General features: G+C 33.8%; 1 non-coding gene across 1 annotated transcript in view; it reads right to left on the bottom strand.

Moving 5' to 3' along the window:
• Positions 1 to 3691, bottom strand: part of LOC122252761 (uncharacterized) — a 10435-nt gene extending 6744 nt beyond the window's left edge. Inside the window, exons 1-4 of the transcript XR_015191027.1 lie at positions 3493 to 3691; positions 2605 to 2619; positions 2297 to 2415; positions 1652 to 1728 (exon numbers count right to left, since the gene is read on the bottom strand). This is a non-coding gene — a transcript (uncharacterized LOC122252761). The remainder of the gene's footprint in view (positions 1 to 1651; positions 1729 to 2296; positions 2416 to 2604; positions 2620 to 3492) is intronic.
• Between the last annotated feature and the right edge of the window lie 6309 nt (positions 3692 to 10000).

Here is a 10000-nt window from a genome sequence, read left to right as displayed (position 1 = left end):
ACTAGATATATATAAATATATATATAATATATATATATATATTTTTATATATATTATATATACTATCATTATATCTATCTATATATAATACATATATATTATATGTTAATTTACTATATTATAGTATAATATATATTAATATATATTTATAGATTGATACTATCATTATATATATTTATATATATATTATATAAGTAACACTCTTATATATAGAAATGTATACACACAACACAACCACCATATATATATATATACTATATATTTACTATATATATATTTATAACTATATATATATTTATATAATATTATATTTATACTTAAGATATATAATCATTATATTTTATATTATATATATTATATAGTAAGTATATATCAATATATATAACTACTTATATATTTATATATAAGACATGCCTATATTAATGATGCTAAGTGATACTATATACAATATATGTATATATACTATCTATAATCTTATATATATATATAGTTAAGATTGATATATTGATATATATAATTATATATATGTATAATATTATATATATTGATAATCATACTATATATATATATTATATATATAAAACTATAATTATATGTACTAATAATAATCATATATATATATGCCCTAGTCAGATATATATATATAGTATGTATGCTATATAAACATGTATCTATGCATATTATATTTATCATATATGTAACTATTTACTATATAATATATAATTATCATATACATATATATATTATATATATATATATATATATTATACTATGGTAATAATATAATATGTATGTATTTTGTTAAATGTATATATATATATATTATATAAGTTAGATATATATAATATATAGTATATATATAATTACTAATCATATTCTATGGTAATATTTATATATAATATGCTAGTGATATATAAGATATAATTTAAGTATATATGTATATCATCATGAATATATATATATATATATAATCATATCATATTTAATATCATATATAAGTATGTATGTAATCTGCGTATGTATATAATATATTATTACACTTAAATATATATATATATATTCAATAACTATATATTACTTCTATATAGATTATATATCATATATATTCATATCACTACCACTAAACAATCCAAATAGATATTAACTGAACTTTTCTTCCTTTGATTCTAGAACTCTATAAAATTATCTAACATTTACTTTAATCCCAGTACTCCCAATCACCAATGTTCCATTATACCCTACTCAACATTTACAAACAAATTACAAACTCCTTTATTTTTTCTATCGTTTTCTTCGCTCAACAATATGCATATTCTACAAACATATTCTATAACATTCTCTTGAAAAACACCTTGCTTTAACTTTCGATGCATTTTTACAAAATATAATCTAAAGGATTAACTCTTTCTCTATTATGTATTGACCACAAAAAAACAATGGCTTAGTCTTGCTGTAACTGCGGCCCCGAAAAATTACCATGTCAAGAGATTTACTGGCTAATCCAATTAAGCTTGAAAGCCTGTCTCTGAATTCCATCTCACCATGACGCCACCATAAGAGCCCGTCCAAGGGCAACAGCCTCGACACACGCCCCAAGAAACGCCAAGCCATACGAAACAATACCAAACGCGAGCATATGAAAGCGTACTACCTTGATCATGTCCCCTGTTGGAAACTACTTCAACACAACTTCTCTTGTCACCACTTCCTGCGCCATGATCCCTACCTCTGAAAAATCAATGATCGATTATTCGATAGACAATCTTCTATAAGAATAAAAAAAATTTTGGGGAATAAAAATACAACAGCGGGACATCTTTCTTAATCATTCTATCTATCAATGTACTTCTCTCAGCTTGAAAATCCATTTCTGCCCAGAACAGATTTTTTACAAAACTAAAACTCATGTCCTCCCTACTAACATATGAGTAAATTTCACAATTCATCATACTCTTTATATGCAATGGCAAATTTAAAGCATAAATTCAATAAAAGTCCTATCGCAGTAACTCTGCTGACCAGGCTGATACAATGTCAAATGCAGAATTGCACCAAAATTAAATATGATGTAATAAGATATAAAATATTACTGTAATGGTGCTAAAATTAATTAAAGAGAATAATAACCCAAAATTCTGCGTTTATGTGAAAAAAATATTAATGGTTTGATCAACATCTCCAAAATCTTAAGCTAAAAAATAATACATATAACAAATATGATGGTAAATAAACCCCAGGATATTTGCCATAGGGACGTAAGCGGAAACCTTATTACTAACCAGTCCCTCAGTAATACACTTGAATGTCGCCTGTTATTTTCACATAGTAATCTTCAGCCATTCGGCTTGACAGGTCGGCCACATCTTTTGCTGCCCATTTCATGTGGTATGATGAAATATTCCAGCATATATTTGCCTAAACCTAAAATTATAGGGTAGGATACCAGTGTCACAGCATGCCAAAGCTGAGAGCCAAAGCACGCTATACAAAATCAAAACACATATAACTACTTCCTTGATCCAAGTTATACTTATATTTTCTTTCCTTTTCTTCACCAGTAATTTTTTTTTTCTATTAAGATTTATATTCTTATGCCACATTTACTATTTGCTGTAAAGCCTATCCATACCAATATAGGATTTCAAAATATAAAAGCAAGATGTCATAAACATATGAAGTAAACATCATCACTGAAGTGGTACAAGATAACACTGTCAGGCATGGTAAATATCTCAGGTTAACTTTGGAGTAGTACCTCTTCTGATAAATGTTCAATAATCTCTTTCAGTGGGACTTCTCTTCTTAATCATATTGGCTGTGTTCTATCGAAATCCATTTGAAAGTTGTTGTGATCTGTGATGAAAGGCCAACCACTGGAAAAGTGTCAAACAAATGGTACTCTGGCAAAGGCCAACAACATTCCCCCACAAGTCAGACTAGGATCTGCCGTTCTCTCATTTGAGCTAAGCCCGATGAGATCTACACCTTGCCAAGGAATTTATAACCTTGCTGGATTTGGAGTTTTTTGCTTACTTTCGTCAGATACAATAATATACCTAAATACAAAAGACATGTACAATACAATGACCAATATGGCAATTTCAACAATTGAACACTGCCCTATCAAGACCGATCACAACAATTTATGGTAATCACATCAATATTTGTGATTCTCTAGACTTCCTTTCCATTTTCCAAAACAAAACAATTACACAACGTTATCATGATTAAAACGCAACACTAAATTGCAACACAAACTCACAAAATACATTAATAATTTTCCTCGGTAAGTATCAGGGTTAAAAATGATGATAAAAGTTTCGACAATTATACTTTCATGACGAAAAAGAAAAAGGAAATCACCACTGGAAAAAACTAAAGCCCACAAACACATTACGAGACAAGACGCGCTAACCCGATGTCTCCTGTCCTCTAATTACCTTTTCCGTAGCTCTGAGCGCCTCTACGTCAAAATTAAAACGGCCGACGCACCTTCGGGCAGCTGGCCTAGCGGGCGACCTCACGCGTTAGAGGGTTATTCCACAACCAGTTGTAACTGTCACCAACCATCAGGCCTCTTGTGGAGTAGTAATTGTGAGCCTGATTCTTGCTAGGCGGTTTCGGACTGCCTTCTTTTTTCAACAATAAGAGAAGTACCCAAATACTCACCCATGACTCGCACCAACAGAGGCGCGGATGCTGTTGCCAGAAGAACATCGCGATGTAGAGTCCGATCCTTTATTGAGGGATCCAAGAAAGATTTTGTGTGATGCAACACAGGTGAGATGGCTTTGTAACCCTGTTCAGTCTGATGCAATATCTATATCAATATAGGGTGCAATCTTGCCCCCCTGGAACCAGTCATTAAAATAATAAACACTACGTATTTTTTTTTTTATTATTTGGCTACTGTACATAAGCATTAGTATCTTTTATTTATGTAACCGACGATTGGGATTGTCCTGAGTCTTAGTTTTCCTGTTGATATCACGAATTTATTCGTGTCAATTTATGTGTGTGGTGTCGTGTAGTGTTGTTTAGTGTGTTGTGTGTGCAACTAAGTTGTGTGAGTGTGCCTGTGTGTTGTGTGTGTAGTGTTCTGTGTGTGTCCTGTGTGTGTGTGGAGTGGTTGTGTGTGTGTGCTGTGTGTGTGTGTAGTGTCGTGTGCTGTGTGTGTGTGTGTGCGTGCGTGCTAGTGCTCTGTCTCGTGCGTGGCGTCCGTTGTCGCGCGCGCTGCGCGCTTGCGTTTTTGAGCCCTTTTCCACTGATCGTGTGTGTGTGGGTTCGGTGGCTGCTGTATGTGTAATATATATGCTATAGACATATATAAATATATAAATATATATACTATACCTATATATATATATATAACTTATATACTATATATATAGTAATCGTAATAAGCTGTGTGTGTGTCTCAATACACTCACCGCAAAGTTCTGTTATATACTATTACAACAGCCATACTTTTATATATATACATACACATCACACACACACTCCTATCTTCACACACACATATAATCTATACTATATTATCTATATTAGTCATATATATATATATCTTACTATTATAATATATATATATCATATTACTACATAACTATTAATATATATAGCTATATTCATTAGACATATATACTATAATAATTATAATATTACAAATATTAATGAAATCATATACTATATTAATAATATATACGTATATATAACTTCTATATTACTAATCTCAATAAATATATTATATTCTAATATTATATTATTAACTATTATATATATACTATTATCATATACATATATATATATATATATATATTTTTATTTATTTATATGTATACTGTCATACATACATATGTAAATAAATATAAATATGAATACACCACACACACAACACACAACACCCTCACACAAACACCCATACACAACATACTATACACACACACACACCACACACATATGTATCAATAAATCATATAAATATGAAATACACACACACACGTCCACTAATTTCTCTTCACACACTCTCACACACATCACCTCCCTCACACATAGTACACACATATCTACTACACACACTCCCACACCACACCACTCACTAGCACACTACCCAACACATCACAACAACACACACACACACACACACACACAACACACACACAACACGATTCACACATACAACACAACACCACACACATCAACTACACACACACGCACGCTCACTACCACACATATATATATATAGTGATTAATAGTATATTTCTCTACTATTTATATACAGTATACATATGATACAACAATAAACACACACACATGGTTGTGCTATATAACTTACTGTTTCTTATACTAATTATACATTATATGCTATATACATAGATATATCATATAATATATATTATATATGCATATATTATATACTAGTATATATATATATATGTATATATGTATTATGTATAATGCAATATGTATATGTACTAATAATATACTATATACTATAATTTATACTATATTATATTTATTATACTAGTATATTATATTTATGCCATATATGATATATGTACTATGTAATATATAGTTATAATCTATTATATATATATATATTATATATATATATATATATTGTCAGTGCTGTGTGTACTGTGTGTGTGTGTTGTATGTATACAGAACACATTACACATAGCGCCGGCCTCGAGTTTAAGCATGTTTTGTTTTGGATTTTCTTCTACCATCATGTCCTCACACATATGTATCGGCCTCTTTTCCCCTTTCTCCCCCGCTCGATACCGAACATCCGATAATTCTCAATATTCCAATCGATACATGAATGCCCCTTGCGTATGTTTGCACACACACACACACACACATCACTTACACACTACACATCACACTTCACACATCACACACACTTCCCACACACATCACACACACACACACACACACACACATTCACACACACATTCACACACACACACACAACACACACACACACACACACACTCCAGCGCCTTTGCTCAAAAAAGACCCAGCTCTAAGCATATGCTGCAGAAACAAAAACATTTTGTGATCATCGTAGAGATGCATGATGTGGACCATACACCACCACTCAGCGACGCGAGACACCACAATATAGAACCCAGCCAGAATTCAATCAAAGACTCCATACATCAAGGGAATAAGATGGAAGATGTTGTGTAAAATATAGGCCTCTATCTCCATAAACGATAAACAATTACTCTTCAAACCCACTCCAGCTTCGTCTATGTCGTACAACAAAGAAAGAAGTTATTCCGATGTTGTCCAACAACCTCAATTTACATCTACCAATAGGACCGAAGAACGAAAAAAAAAGAAAGAACGGGAAAACCACTGGCTATCAAATAGCCATACTACAGCAAAGACCTTGATCCATCTTGCAGTGCCCAAGACCAAATGAAATTACTCACATAGAAGACTTCTTTATAGCTAGTCCCATCGATAACCACTCCAAAACTGACCAACCAACCCGAATACACTAATTAACATCCAGTATAAAAATTAGCATGGCGAATGAATCACAGTCTATGCGATGCGCCAAGTTTTGTTATTAAAGTGCCCCGTCCTCTTTATACGCTTTTATGACAACTCTCTATTATTCTATTCCCATTTCCATGCGCCAATTTGCACATATCTAATCAATTTCATCTACTCAACACTGTCCATAAATGGCCTTTAGATAGATCCCACCGGTGTGTGAGATATCAGAGATCATTTTTCCTTCATAAATCCATATTCTCATATAACTTCATTGCGTTACCTGAATGAGCGGCTGTATATTTGGGTGGAGAGCAATTGCGAATGTGGTCTGAAACCATGTTGGCATTGTCACGGAGAAGCTACTATTCAATTCCACAGAATTTAGTGAGTGTGAGAGGCCTGCCTACAGACTTTTCTAGGATTTTTGACAATAATGTCTGAACACAGTAATATACTGGAGGTCTATAATTGCTCACCGGCCAACCTGTTACGCCCTCCAATCTACCGTTCTTCTTCTTTCCCACTCCCGTTCTTGAAAATGGCTGGCGACGACGATGGCAATTCGCTCTCCCTCCCATGCTGTGGGAAAGACACCTGTCACAAGAGAGGCCGTTATGATGCAAGTGGTGTAAGGGATCAACACCGGGAGGGAGCCTCAAAAAGCGTAATGAGATGCCATCAGAACCGTAAGAGTTGTTTTTAATACGTTTCACAAAAAAGTATGATGTTACTGCTAATGGGTTGCAGTTTAAATTTTACATGATGACGGTACTAGGAGAATAGTTATGATTGCTCTCCATCTATCTCTTTGAGTTATGTGTTTTTAGCAAAGGTTAGCTTTCTACCAACATTAGCCAAAAGAACGCATTTGAACTCTTCGACTATTTTTTAATCTACATCCTCATATACATTTAAAAAACACACCCGGCCCCCCCCCCCCCGTGCGCCCTACTCTTTTTAGAGTTCGGTATGAGTTTCACTATTCTCCTTTAATCGATCATTGTAATGCTCAGATTTAAGTCCGTGTAATCGATTTCTTACTTCTCTTTTTAGTTTTTTGTAATCATTATAGTGTTACGCTGAATCTAACTGGAGACGTCGCAACAAACAATTTTCATGCATTTTGTATTAGATCTACGCTAATCCCATTTGGAGCTTTCTCTCTTTTTATGCCTTTTAATACCATTTTATTTCCTCTGCCGCAATATTTGCGACGTTTCCAATTATTGTGTGCTTGGTTGAATTCTAATAAATCTATGGTCGGTACTGACATTTATATCAATTATCAATGAACAACCTCGTATGTTGGGGGGCGGGGGGGGGGGGGGGGGGGGGGGTGGGGGGGGGGGGGGGGGGGGGGGGGGGGGGGGGTGTGACTTACTTTTTCAATGTCGCGCCTGTTTGTAATTATGAAGTCGATTTCAATTGTAATACCGGACGGCAGTTTCCATGAGCTTTGGCGAATTTTATCAACATTTGTTTTTACTAATTTCTGGCATATATTCCGTGGTTCTCAACTGAGTCTTCCCCTTCTTCCCTTTTATCTACCTTGGCATTCAAGTCCCCAATAATTACTGTAAAATGGGCATCTGTATTGTACTATCGGTGGTTTCTTGTACGCCAAAGAAGCTCTGTCTCTCCTTATCATTATGGCTGCAGGGATGAGGCATAGACCTAGGCAAAGTTTAGGCTGTATCTTTCGCTTATTCTTAATGTTACCGGAGCTATTCATTCTCTCTCAATATATATATATATATATATATATATATATATATATATATATATAATATATATATGTATATATATATATATATCTATATTTAGATATGTTAAATGTCATATTATAATGTATATATATAATATATATATGTATATATATATCATATAAACCTATATATTATGTATATGACATGCTATGCGCTGCCGTATCGCTGGAGTGCTGACGTGTGCCAGTGCGTGCCCGTGTGCGTGCGTTGTGCGTGTGCGTTGCGTGTTCGTGCGTGTGCGTGTGCGTGTGCGTGTGCGTGTGTGTGTGTGTGAGTGTGTGTGTGTGTTGGCCACTGACAAGTATTTATTTGGACAGACTCCTGGCAAACCTAGGCTGTTAAGATTGTATACTGAAATTAAGATTATCAACAGTGTTTTTTCTTTTCATTATATGCAATAAGTACAAGGGATCACCGATTATTCCTTTGCTTGTTAGGATGTAAATTTTACCATATCTTTGGTATTATTCCTTGTTTTATCAAATATTCACCGTTGCTTTATTTTATTGATCTAATTTCCAATTAAGGCAAAAAGGTTTACTTGTTTACTCATTCCGTGATTCAGGCAATATATATATATATATATATATATATATATATATATATATATATATATATATATGTATGTATGTATATATTGTTTTTTTCATCACGTTCAACTGCCATTTATTGTACATAAAGTTGTTATTATCCTTTCACACTGCATTGCGTGTTTGGGTTAAAAAGTGGTGTGGAAATCCGCAGACTTTGTCAGTCTATCAAATATATAACATGATGAGTCCATTCATCAGTTATTTTTTGTGAACACATAATTTGTCACTACGATCATATGCTTCATGTTTAACACTTTGGCGAATGTCGAATGGAATAAACCTATCGTGTTATCCTTCCGACCTTTTGGACAAGATTTAGTCTGATTCTTGCCCTTATCCACATGGAATGCTCATGCTGTTACGATGCGTTTAAGTAATATATATTTATATATCCATTACCGTATCCCCACAATCGGGTCTGAAAAGCATTACAGGGGATAGACTGGCTCTGTCTAATTGAAGAGTTGAGCGTCCTCTATCTCCTATGGTTTATTCGTTTCTTTCTCTCTTGCTCATATTTCTCTTCACCCCGTGAAATTACTGGGTTTTCTCTTGGTCCTTCTAATCTTACGTCGCGACTGATAAGGCAAGGGGAAGAACGGTGGCTGAAGTAACCTTGGTTTTCTGCCATCATTGTCAGGAGCAATTGTTTGGCGAACCATGGGCTGTAATTTTATTCAGCCTTATCTGGTGAGCTTCACCTCCAAGTTGACCCTTTCCTACAGTCATCTTTCCATCGCTCTAATGGAATTTTCTTCAGTCTGGTTATGTTTGTACTTGTCACTTTGGTGATGTTGAATCTACTCCCGGTCTTATTAAGCACTATTCAAACATTTGTCTTACGCTTTATTCAAACATCCATGCTAAAGGGATCCTGAAATTGCCTCATCTAATTATGATGCTATACTCTTCTCTGAAACATATGTTTCTAATAGGAGAAATATTAATTAAAATCTTATTGACAAAATTAATAAGCTTAAAATCATCAGGTGGTAGTCTCGTGTCACCTAGGACACTATTCCTTGGAACACTGTACTTGTTTCCGAGGATCCTGTTTCACGTTTGAGTTAGGGATAGAGCATGCTCATATTGAGAAGCAGAGTGTCTATCATCAGTGGTCTCGTAATGCAT

The sequence above is a fragment of the Penaeus japonicus genome, unplaced genomic scaffold (assembly GCF_977035675.1).
Source record: "Penaeus japonicus unplaced genomic scaffold, GWHDUDI00000001_assembly GWHDUDI00000005, whole genome shotgun sequence".
In the NCBI taxonomy this organism is placed as follows: Eukaryota; Metazoa; Arthropoda; class Malacostraca; order Decapoda; family Penaeidae; genus Penaeus; species Penaeus japonicus.
Note: the sequence above shows the minus strand (reverse complement) of the source record. Positions and strands in the feature narration are given on the sequence as shown.